Below are 11,315 nucleotides of genomic sequence, written 5' to 3'. Positions count from 1 at the left end.
GAACAGTTTTTAGACTTAATTTTGACCAATCCAAAGACCATTTTGGATTAATGCAATTAAACATATTTCCCCAACTGGGATTTCTTGGGACTTTTAGTATGTTGTTCTGGAGACCTCATAGAAATGTTCTGTGAAGAAAAATCTTTTGTTACAATTACTTTTGATTGAAACGCTATTTTGCCTGGACTATAAAAACATTCTAATATTTGGCTTGAATAGAAGAGGAGTCTACATTGTGAGATACTGCATTCGATGAATGAAAAATCAAAGCATTAATTGCTCTCTAAATCCACTTCTTATTGAATTAAAATCCTTCAAATGTATCAGGGGTACATTTGAATACCAAATTTTCTGTTCTGCTTGCAGTATTCAATGAAACTGTTTGATGCTAGCAAATGTGATTGTGAGTTATTTTATATGTCATTTGCACATCTGACGAATTCTTCATTGGTATTGCAGTCACAATTACTTGAATTTCTGTTGTCAAGGGCGAATATTTCATATTTCAGAGAGGCAAACGTGAATGCTGTGCTGTGCTATAGTGTGCATATTTCAGGAAGGGCTGCAAACATATTGACAGTGGTAGTGTGAATTTATTTATTCATTTCCCAGGTGAAGTCGTGCAGCTTTTTACAACTCTGGTCTCAAAAAGTCTATAAAGCCTTTCAGGCTGTTGACTTGAGTGCATTTTCTCTTGGTTTTGGCGTCTTAGACGAACCATGTAAATGTTGAAAAGGGTTCTGAAAAGATTACCTTGGATAATGTTTTATATAATATAATGACCAATAGGAATGAATAATAATGAAAATTAAAAATGTAATGAAAATGTTCAATCACTGATTAATAATGTGAAGGATATCAAGGCATTGCTCTCTGTATATAGTATGTTTACTCAATGTCCTTGGGCCAGGAGTCAATAATTAATTGTACTGCCTATGAGGCAGCAGCATAGCAACAACACTAGTGTTGTCTTTCTTCTGTCCAACATCCCCATGTCTGGGCCAGCCAGAGGCTTTGAATGTGATGAATTGCTAGACATCCCTGCCTGTTGCTTGGCACAGATCACTACAAATGCACAATTGAATGTGTGGCAAATTATTGAATCATGAACTTATCACTACATTCTGGTGTCTGAAACTTTCTGTGCCAAGGAGGCCATATATGTTTCACATATTGTGTATAAGAATGGATTGAAAATGTATAGTGCTTTTCTATGCAGTGCTAACTCACTTGCAATGGTCCATTCATTCATACATTGGGAGGTGAATCGAATGTGGGAAGTGAGGACGCCAGCGTCCTCACTTCCCACATTCACACACCAATGGTGGCAATCTAGCACCGACCAACTCATTGGACTTATTTGAATACGTATATGATTAGTATTACAAAACAGGGGTGCTTCAGCCCCTCCAGCACCCCTACTTCCCTCAGCCATGCTCTCGTTGCCATGGGAACTGTTCTTGGGGCAGTAACAGAGCATAACTTGTGCACAAGCAACTATATGTCACACCAATTCAAACAAATTACACACCTAACTTGTAAAATAAATGATAAAACATACAGTGGCAAAACTGACCCCATCTGACAGAAGCACGACTTACTTGAGACCCACCTTTGCGGACACCTCCTGTGTCCTTGACACTAACCTGTGATACACTATCACTTGGTTTAACTCCATCTTGCATGTTACTTTCATCATCACAACCTTTCATCATTGTTAACTGATCCTGCCTTGCAATCCAATTTGTAACTGTGTTCATGAACTGGTGTAGATTTGCCTTTTTGGGTTCGAACCATATATCTTGATCCCTTATTCTTTCATCCTTAATTTTACTTGTCAGAGCTGAGAGCTCCCAATCTCTGTCTCCTTAATGCAATGCTTTTTTGCAATTTCTCTTCTACGGCTTTCTCAGTCTGTCTGCGAGACTGTCTGCGTGACCTTCCTCCCTCCACACCTTCAGGTTAATTTTCTTTTTCTTCAGCCATCTTATCAATTGCAGAGTAGAATGCTCAAGTTGCATGCACTTTGTTTCACTCTTCTTAATCAAACAAGTGCAAAACAACTTCTCAAGTGATGCAAAACACCACATAGGTTGAATGAAAGCTTGAAATTATGCTCACATGGAGAGAGCCACAGTCAATTAAGCATAAAAGATAAATCCAATCCAATCCACTTTTTTAACTCACTGAATAGCTTCACAAATCCAGGTAGTATCTTCGTGTCACAAAGCACATAGAAAATGGGAATATTTTTAATACCTTGTCTTGGGAATCACTTCAAAAGATTACTCCTGTTACTGCCTTTCATTCAGGTGAACTTGTTTTCCTCCAAAAATGTCCAGGCAAGTTCCAACTGTAGCTCGTTAGCTACGTTTTTGAGTGGTGCAACCACTCAAAAAGCCAGGATGGCTGGCTGGGTATGAGCACGAAAATAGCATGGTTGATTTTCACCACCTGATAAAAATAACAAATAGCTTTTTAACCTTTTTTAACCAAACGAATTATTACTATTAATCATGAATTTACTTAAACATAAAACATTGACAATTGGCTCCTACAATAATGCTTAAAACACCAAAAGGGGTTCAATCAGAGGAGAGTGACATGATAAGTATCAGACAGCTGTGAAATGTGAACGTAAGTGCAGTTACCCTCACAGAGATGGATGGACACTGTGTTTGCTGTCTCTGTGGGGAAATTGCCTTGCACACACAATCACAAGGCTTTTCATCACAAAACTAGAAAAAGTGCCCTTCTGGGCACAGGTCTCCACCAGGAGGATAGGAGTACTGTGTGTGATGTTAGGCAAAGTATTTAGGAGTAATATAATCATGTTTTGTGTGTGTGTGTGTGTGTGTGTGTGTGTGTGTGTGTGTGTGTGTGTGTGTGTGTGTGTGTGTGTGTGTGTGTGTGTGTGTGTGTGTGTGAGACGCGGCTTGGCCTGTTGTAGCGCCACCATGAGGCTGATTTGAGAAATCAGCCTAGTGGGAATATGCATGCACAATTTCACCGCAAACGGACGCTGCGTTGAGTAGTTGTGGCAATTTGTACAAAACGGGTGCAAAGCGGGCTACTCCTGAAAGGTTTAGAAGCCAGTCGTAGGCAATGAAGGTGGATTATGAGAAATTAAACAAACGCGTCTTGATCACATTTGTGTGAAATTTGGATACAATCTGAAGGAGTAATATTAGAAAATGTGTTTTACATATGTCAGCCTCCTGGTGAAGGTATAAAGAGCAGATGTGAAAAGTTATCCACAGATCCGTGCAGTTAGAGGTAAAATCATTGAAAAATCGATTTTAATTTCATGAATCGAAGTATATCGAAATGAAAACCACAACATTGATTATGTATCGTATCGTTTTGCAATGCAAATAATCGGTATCGAATAAATAATATTTGGTTTTAAATAATGTCAATGTATTTTAAATAGTTACTGTATAGATTTCAAATCATTGACATATACACATCACATCTTGCAACAAGATGGGCAGAGCCCAGGGGGTCAAAGCCGCACTCATAGGGAGAGAGTTTTTCTGAGTCCGGGCTTATCTAGGGAAGTCAGAATAAGGAGACGATGGTTATAGGACAAAAGAGAGGAGTACTGCAATAAGAAGGATGGTTGGGATCACCACCTTATCGTAGTGCGTGTCTCCATGACCCCTAGACAGAGCTTTGTCTGGTAATGGGTCACCCATGCCGAGCAGGTCGAAGGGTAGATACCAGGCAAAGAGTCATTCCACTGCTGGCCCTCCAGGTTGTGGGTTAGACTGAGCGCTGATAACCCGTCAACCAAAAACAACAACATTATGACAGAAACCAGAACTAGGCTAACCAGTCTAGGCTTATAGTCGACTAAATATCACAATATTAAGGCCTATATTCATACTCCAGTTTGAGGTGATAACCTCAACCTAACCTTTTCTAAAGGTTAGAACATTACGTCACCCCGACACATCTCTCTGTTTTTACTGTATACTGACAAGTCCTTTCACTCTGGAGCTACTATATCACCTCATTCACTGATTGGTCTAGATTCGGGTGGGCGGCCCCCTTGGTTTTGCAGTAGTAAAAACAGAGATATATGTTTGGGTTGCCACCGCAGCGTGACGCCATGTTGCAGTTTTCGGTGGTTACCTTATCACCTAAAACTGGAGTATGAATAGGCCTTTAATTAGTCTTTTAGTGTTAGTATTTAGTCAACAAAATTAACAGGTATGACTCCTTTCTTTGTGCCCAGGACGGAGCGGCCAAAGTGCAAAGGGGCCTTAACTTATGCCCACTTAAATCACTTAAAGGAGAATTCCATATACTAAAAGGCTTTCTTACCTTTCTTTGTAGTTGTTACGTCCCCATCAAAGAGGTCCAGATGTTATTTTGTTCAAAAGCTCCTTATTGGCTATTTCCCCTACCATAAGCCCTAAATGAATTGCATTGAATTGAATGGGATGTATGGGGTGTTGTGCTAATTCGCTTATTTCAATCGCTCAAACACTTTACACTTTACTACTTATTTCGATGGAAATAAGCAAATTAGCACAACACCCCATACATCCCATTCAATTCAATGCAATTCATTTAGGGCTTATGGTAGGGGAAATAGCCAATAAGGAGCTTTTTGCACAAAATAACACCTGGACCTCTTTGATGGGGACGTAACAACTACAAAGAAAGGTAAGAAAGCCTTTTAGTATGGAATTCTCCTTTAAGAGTTGTGATTTTCTTTGGTTAAAATAAGTGTTAAAAGCTCTATATTGTGATACCTACTCATTGCTATAGTGTTTGTTCAGTAACAGGAGTCTCATGTCTCTCCAGCTTTGTATTAAACAGAAAATGCATTTTCAGGTCGGGATACCAATTTAGTCCAATCAGGATAGAGAACGCAGTCAGGATACAGATTAAACAAGTGGAATTGTATAGTGATGACACAAATAAATGAGCAGACAAAATTGGAACTGGAACACTACACATTAAGGACCTTTCAACGTGAAGCGAGGAACGCAGGTGTTGTTGCCTGGATCAACGACAGGTCTCCTCAAGGTCGGGCGCAACAACGCAAGCGTAAAAAAATCTAAACATTATCCAGGTTTGGTGCTTGTGTTGGCACCGCGACTGCTCCCCAGTGCTCCGCGCAAAAACGCAGGTCTCATTGAAAATGAACTATATGCGGGTTATATCGCTTCACGTTTGAAAGGCCCTTTAAACTGATAAATGGCTACTTTCTCCTGATTGGCTGAAATTGTCACCTATACATGAAAATGTATTTTTTTCTGACAGGGACACCCGCATGTTACTGAACAAAACACTCAAATATATAGTGATTTAACCTTTTAACAAAATTAACGTTTTGTTTAAACCAAAGAAATCATACCTGTGTGAAGTAAGGGGTGCTCGCCTCTTATCATCATACATCATCATGACGTAAAATAGACACTGATGTAAAATTGTCCATTCATTGTCAATGGGAATTTAATGTTTGTGTAGGACAGTTTGTTGAACATACACTAAAAGCTACACATAGGAGGGGCTAGCGCCCCTCAAAAATTATCACTTAATCTACCTTTATGTTATTTGTCATATTGCAACACTCCAATGTTCAATCACAATTATTTGTGTGAGAATAAATCGCCAACTTAAATTTGTAGCCTAATCGTGACAGCACTATTGTAAGTACAGTATGTAGATCTTCTTTTATTGCTAAAATCAAACAAATGCCTTGTGGAACAAATGAATACTTGGATGTGTTTTTTATGAATAGAGAGGGGGTGCATGACATCGTCACCCAGAAGGCAACAAATCAAACAAGGCAGCAATGGGGGTGTTTTCTTTATTCACTCACCCACAATGTTGTTCTGTCTCTGTAGATGCATTCCATATAGTTGCTAATGGAATCCCTAGGATTTTTCCCTAGTGTTTATTTTGACAGTTTTTCGTCTTTTTTTTCCTCTCCATGCTTCAGTAGCACTGCCAAACCAAACCAGCATATTATGATGCACTTTCAATAAAGAGCATGTTAAAACATTTGGAGCATTTTGAATGGATGAACGGCACCCCGAAATGTTTGGTATTCTTTTAATGCCAAAGCAAAATACTGCTGGAGATAAAGTTGCCACGCGTCCCTGTCAAAATCCCTGATGGATTACCATTGAGGATTTAGGGAAATATCCTGTTTGCAATAAACATAATCACATTACATTGAAAGGTACTGCATTTGAATGATGGTTGCTATAGTAACTTGATTCCAAAACACCACTGCTTCTCTCCTTCGAGGGCATTTTATCCCCCACCCCACACCCTATTCAATTCCATATTCCTGTAAACTATCCTCCTGCCATGAATATCTGAAAAATGTCTCCTCCTGTCATTGTCTTCTGCAAAGAATGGAAACATTACAAAGAATGTGTTCTTCAGAGTTCATCCGCCAGGATTGATCCTGTCACTAGGAAACGTGGTATAGTAACACGCTGAAATGCAGTGGCGGAGGAAGTATTCAACCCCAGTACTTGAGTCAAAGTATAGATACTCCCATGATCAAATATTACTCAAGTTAATTTTGAATTCCGGACATTTACTTCTTGTAACAGAGTAGGCCTACTTCTACATTTCAGTAGCCTATTGATACGTTTTCTTAGTAAGTAAAACAATAAACAATAAATATAAATAAAGTACTTTTTCCACCGATGATCAGATACTGATATGAGGATCTAAATTGAATGGATGGGATATTCCTGGGTGGAAACAATTTGGAGATTTGGAAAAAAATAGCATCACAGCAAATACTTTTAGGGTGGTCCTTCCTATTGGGATGGTACTGTATCGGATTCAGGGTTGATTTTCAAAGCAGTAGGCAGAGGTTTACTTAGCGCTGGCTTTCTGCACTCAATGAATTTATAGATTTCCCTTCAGACGTACAGTATATATTTGTTGCAATCCTGAGTCAGGTTGTAACAGTAGAGAGATCTCTGAGATCTCTGATCGTCTGGCTACAACACTATGGGTAAATTAGCATAGGGTTAAATGGCACGCATATGTTTTTCTTCCGTTGATTTACAGAATGGAGCAGGCATTGTGGGAATAGATAATCCTTGTGGAAATGGTGAAACATTGTATGATTGGAGAGCTGAAAAAAGTTACTTTGATTGGTAACACGGCAGGCTGTAACATGGCTGGTCGTAACGTGTCACTTTGTAGCTTCATGTCAATGGCTTCCATTGGAAATTACTTGTAGCCTGGTCGCCACTAGTGCACTGTGAACACATGCAGCATTACTTACTCTTGTACATGCTTTTTGACCAGCGAAGAGGTTATAGGGCCTTACTGTAATCTAATCTGTTGAAGATTAATGCATGGTCCCATTTTAAGAGAAAGCTTCTGATCATAAAAATACTCCTATTTTACCGCTGTAGTGCCGAAATGATTTCGGCTCGTCAGAAAATTTCAGTAGCACCAAAGAGACGACTTTAGGACAGTACCCATCCCCCCGAACCTCAAATGACGTCACATTGTAGGCTCTACAGAGCTAAAATAAGAGTATGAATCGCGCCTTAGAGCTGTTCAAGTCGTGATGAGATTTAGAAAAATACAATTGGCAACCGTGATATTCCATAGATTTATCTATGCTTTTCCATATTGTCCCTTTCTATCTCTCGTTGGCTGCCTCTGTCTATCTCTCTCTTCCGGTCTCACCTTTTCACATAAGCCTGCCTGTATCCCTCCCATCTCTCTATCTCTCTCTCTCTTTCTCTCTCTCTCTCTCTGTCCTCTGAAGGTCCACACTCAGAGCCATACATCCAGAGGCCTTCATTGTGCGTGCAGCTGCAGGCAGCATGCATGCAGTCCCTAAGGTGCCCACACACACACACACACACACACACACACACACACACACACACACACACACACACACACACACACACACACACACACACACACACACACACACACACACAGACTGTGCTGAGTGGGACTGAAGTGGGAGATGTGAAGCAGAGATGGTGATGCTTTCTCCTTCTGATGACAATGCTCATAAGGCCTCGCGTTGGCATATACTATCTGCTTCCCAAGGGGGTTTGATTGTTGTGTTACAGCAAAAACAATGGATGAGTATGAGGAGTTTAAAGGTGAAGTGTGTGCGTGCGTGTGCGTGTGTGTGTGTGTGTGTGTGCGCGCGCACGCGTGTGTGTGTGTGTTACAAGACACACACACTGTTTTTCTCACTCACAATTTTTCATTTAATGAGATACTATAATAAAAGTGACTGAAAACAGTAAAAAACTATTCTTTCATTTTATTAGTTTGTAGCTGAGACATGTAGTGTGCTCAGTGAGTTTACAAGTAGGCCTATTCATTCAGGGATGGCAAAAATTACATGTAAAAGTATCTTGTTGCAAAATGTGAATACCAATTAATACCAATCAATTGTATTTTCTAAATATAGAAAATACAAATTTCAGACATCTCTATCTTCAATGAACAGCAAGACTGGTATGGGACATCTGGGAAATATTAATGTAACATTTGTACAGTATGAACAAAATGTACCTGATAGATGGGGGCACTAAGACTTAAAAAGCCTCTTATTTACAGGTACAAACGACAACGTTTTTCGACGTCAATGCAACTCTGTGAGGTCATGACAGAAGCATTGCCTTACTATACCAGTCCTGTTCCCGTCCTGAGATGCACCGCACCAGCCTAACATTAAATCGTCTTGAGGCCCGGTGGAACCCCGCTGTGCATGACTTAAATTTTGGCCTCTCCAGTCCTACAGAGATGAAAGTGAAATTTAATAACTCCATTTTCCGGTGGCTCAGCCAGTTGTGCATGAGTCGTACCATTAATATGCTCTTATTGCCTTATGTGCAAGGACCCGGTATTTGAATCTGACCCCTGTCTTCTCTTGCACATAAATCCTCTCTCTGCCCTTGGTTATACTGTAATGTACTGCACTGACCTAAATCTTAAATAAAGCATGGAAATGCCACACAGCATCACCAACAACAACAACTATACTACTACTACAATGGGCTATTATGCATACACATTACACACCATTTTGGAAAGAACTTGGGCCACTTTCCTATTTCCCTATTATGAACAAAGACTCTGAAGGTCCATTCTGGTCAAACAGCGTCAGGGTGCTGCTGTGTTGGCTCACTGGAAACACTCTGCTACACCAGTGCATGGGTCTCAAAGTGTCCTTGAGTGAGAGTGTACAAATGGAATCAAATGGACCCTAATGGGTCCATTTGGTTCCATTTGTACACTCTCAGAGTTAAGATAACATTGATTTAACAATTAAATTGGGGTCTCAGAGATAGAAATGCCATTAAATGGGGGGTCCGTAGACTAATGCATGTCAAACTGGAGGGGTCCTTGAAATAAAAATGCTTGAGAATCACTGCTAGAGCCGTCTTCAAATGGGGGTCCGCGGGCTAATTATTGTCAATTTGCGGGCCCTTGACGTGAAAAAGTTTGGGAACCACTCCCATAGGCTATAACAGGAATGTTGTGACACAAATGGGTTACAAATTTGAATTATTTATTGTGTATGTAGCAGAGTGATATTTGTTTGACTTTGATTTATATATTGTAATTGTTGATTGATTGTTGCATGGCTCCAGTGTAGGGAGCATACCAACTGTGGGTTTGTGTATAGGGAACATACCAACATTGGATTTGTGTAACACAGGAAATTGAGTACTAATTATTATATGTGGATATTTTGATGAGTAATGCGTGACACTGTTTAAAATGTGTATTTTAAATTGTGAATTGAGGAATTAATTGGTTAAATTGTGGAATCAATTCATGTTTGGTATGTAGTGGAGTAAAAGTACAGTATAATTTGGACCCGACATTTATATAAAACTTAAAAGTAAAATTGGGAAACGTTAATACTTACCGTATAAGAAAAGCCGGCTGCAGTACTTAAGTAAATGTACTTAGTTACTTTCCACCACTGGGTTAGGGCTCGCGGAAGGGGACGGAACTTACGGAAGGGAAGGGGAGGGGAGGGGAACAGACTAGAGTGAGATGGATGTTAGCTGCTGAGGCTGAGATGAGGAGTGACTTTAAATTTGTGGTGGAGAGCTCTCTCTCTCTCATCATATGCACTTCTTTGAAACAAGCGCACAAGCCAGAATGTAGAAATCCGGAGAGGATGTCACCCTCACCGCAGCTCGGAAAAGATCGACGCTTGTCAGGTTTGTAAACATATACTCCTTCAGTTTGACTTCATACAATGTAGACGAACTGGGATAGGGCTCTATGTGTTTTAGGTTGTCGTGAGAGAAAGGTGTAGGCTGTAATGTACACTAGTTAAGCCTATCTGTCTTGTTTCGCGGAATGGCTCCGGTTGTTTTTCCTGACGCGCAGCGCACTTTTTTTATTGGACTCTTTAAAGCTTTCTTTCTTTCGGTCCCGGCCGTTCAAACACGTGGGGTGGGGTTTTATCGGTGAGTGTAATTTTATTTTAATGTAGGGTTATATTTAATACAGCCTACTTTTATAGTGTAGGCCTATTACTTTAATGTTCTCGTGTTTCACACATGTCCAACGACTAAGCTATTTCCATTAAAAAAAAAAAAACCCTGCTGTTGGCAATTAGGCTTATTAGCACAATTCAAGAAGCAGCTTGTTTAGATAATAACTAAACGAGCTGCTTCTTGAATTGCGAATCAACAGGTTTCAATTCAAGGCAATCCGAGCATCCTGCAGCCACTGACTGTGACTCTGCAAATAGCTTTGAGACTGATTGTCTTGAAGTGTTTATAGCCACTGAACTGGATGTTTTTTTGCCTTGACTTTTTTTTGTAAGACCAATGATCAAATTAATCAGTTTATCACAACGCCCCCTCCGCTTTTTGTATTTATGCCAAACGTTCTGACTTTTATGAGACCAAATTGGTTTCAACTATATAGCTGTCAGATATTTATGGTCGCATAACTTAAGGAACATGTTCAGGCTACCCCCCCCCCCCACACACACACACACACACACCCCCCTTTCTCCCCATACTGTACACGTTTTTTCCTCTTTGTTACTTTATGATGATTTAATGTTTTTTATGTATATTTGTTAAGTGTTCTGATGAATTGCAAATGGTGGACCCACAAAGTAACAGTTTTAGTATTGACTTGTGCTTTCGTTTGAAATGTACCCATTCTGCAAACTGTGAAATAAAAACTTCAATCAATCACCTTTCCATTGCTCTTTTGTGCTTTTTTCTGGCACAAATGGCTTGACCTGCATGGAAGTAGGATATTTCTACTGTATTGGACAGTACAGTAGCCTATAATGGAGAGTGGTATGA

Source organism: Protomyctophum bolini (assembly GCF_963924005.1).
Source record: "Protomyctophum bolini genome assembly, chromosome: 2".
NCBI lineage: Eukaryota > Metazoa > Chordata > Actinopteri > Myctophiformes > Myctophidae > Protomyctophum > Protomyctophum bolini.
Note: the sequence above shows the minus strand (reverse complement) of the source record.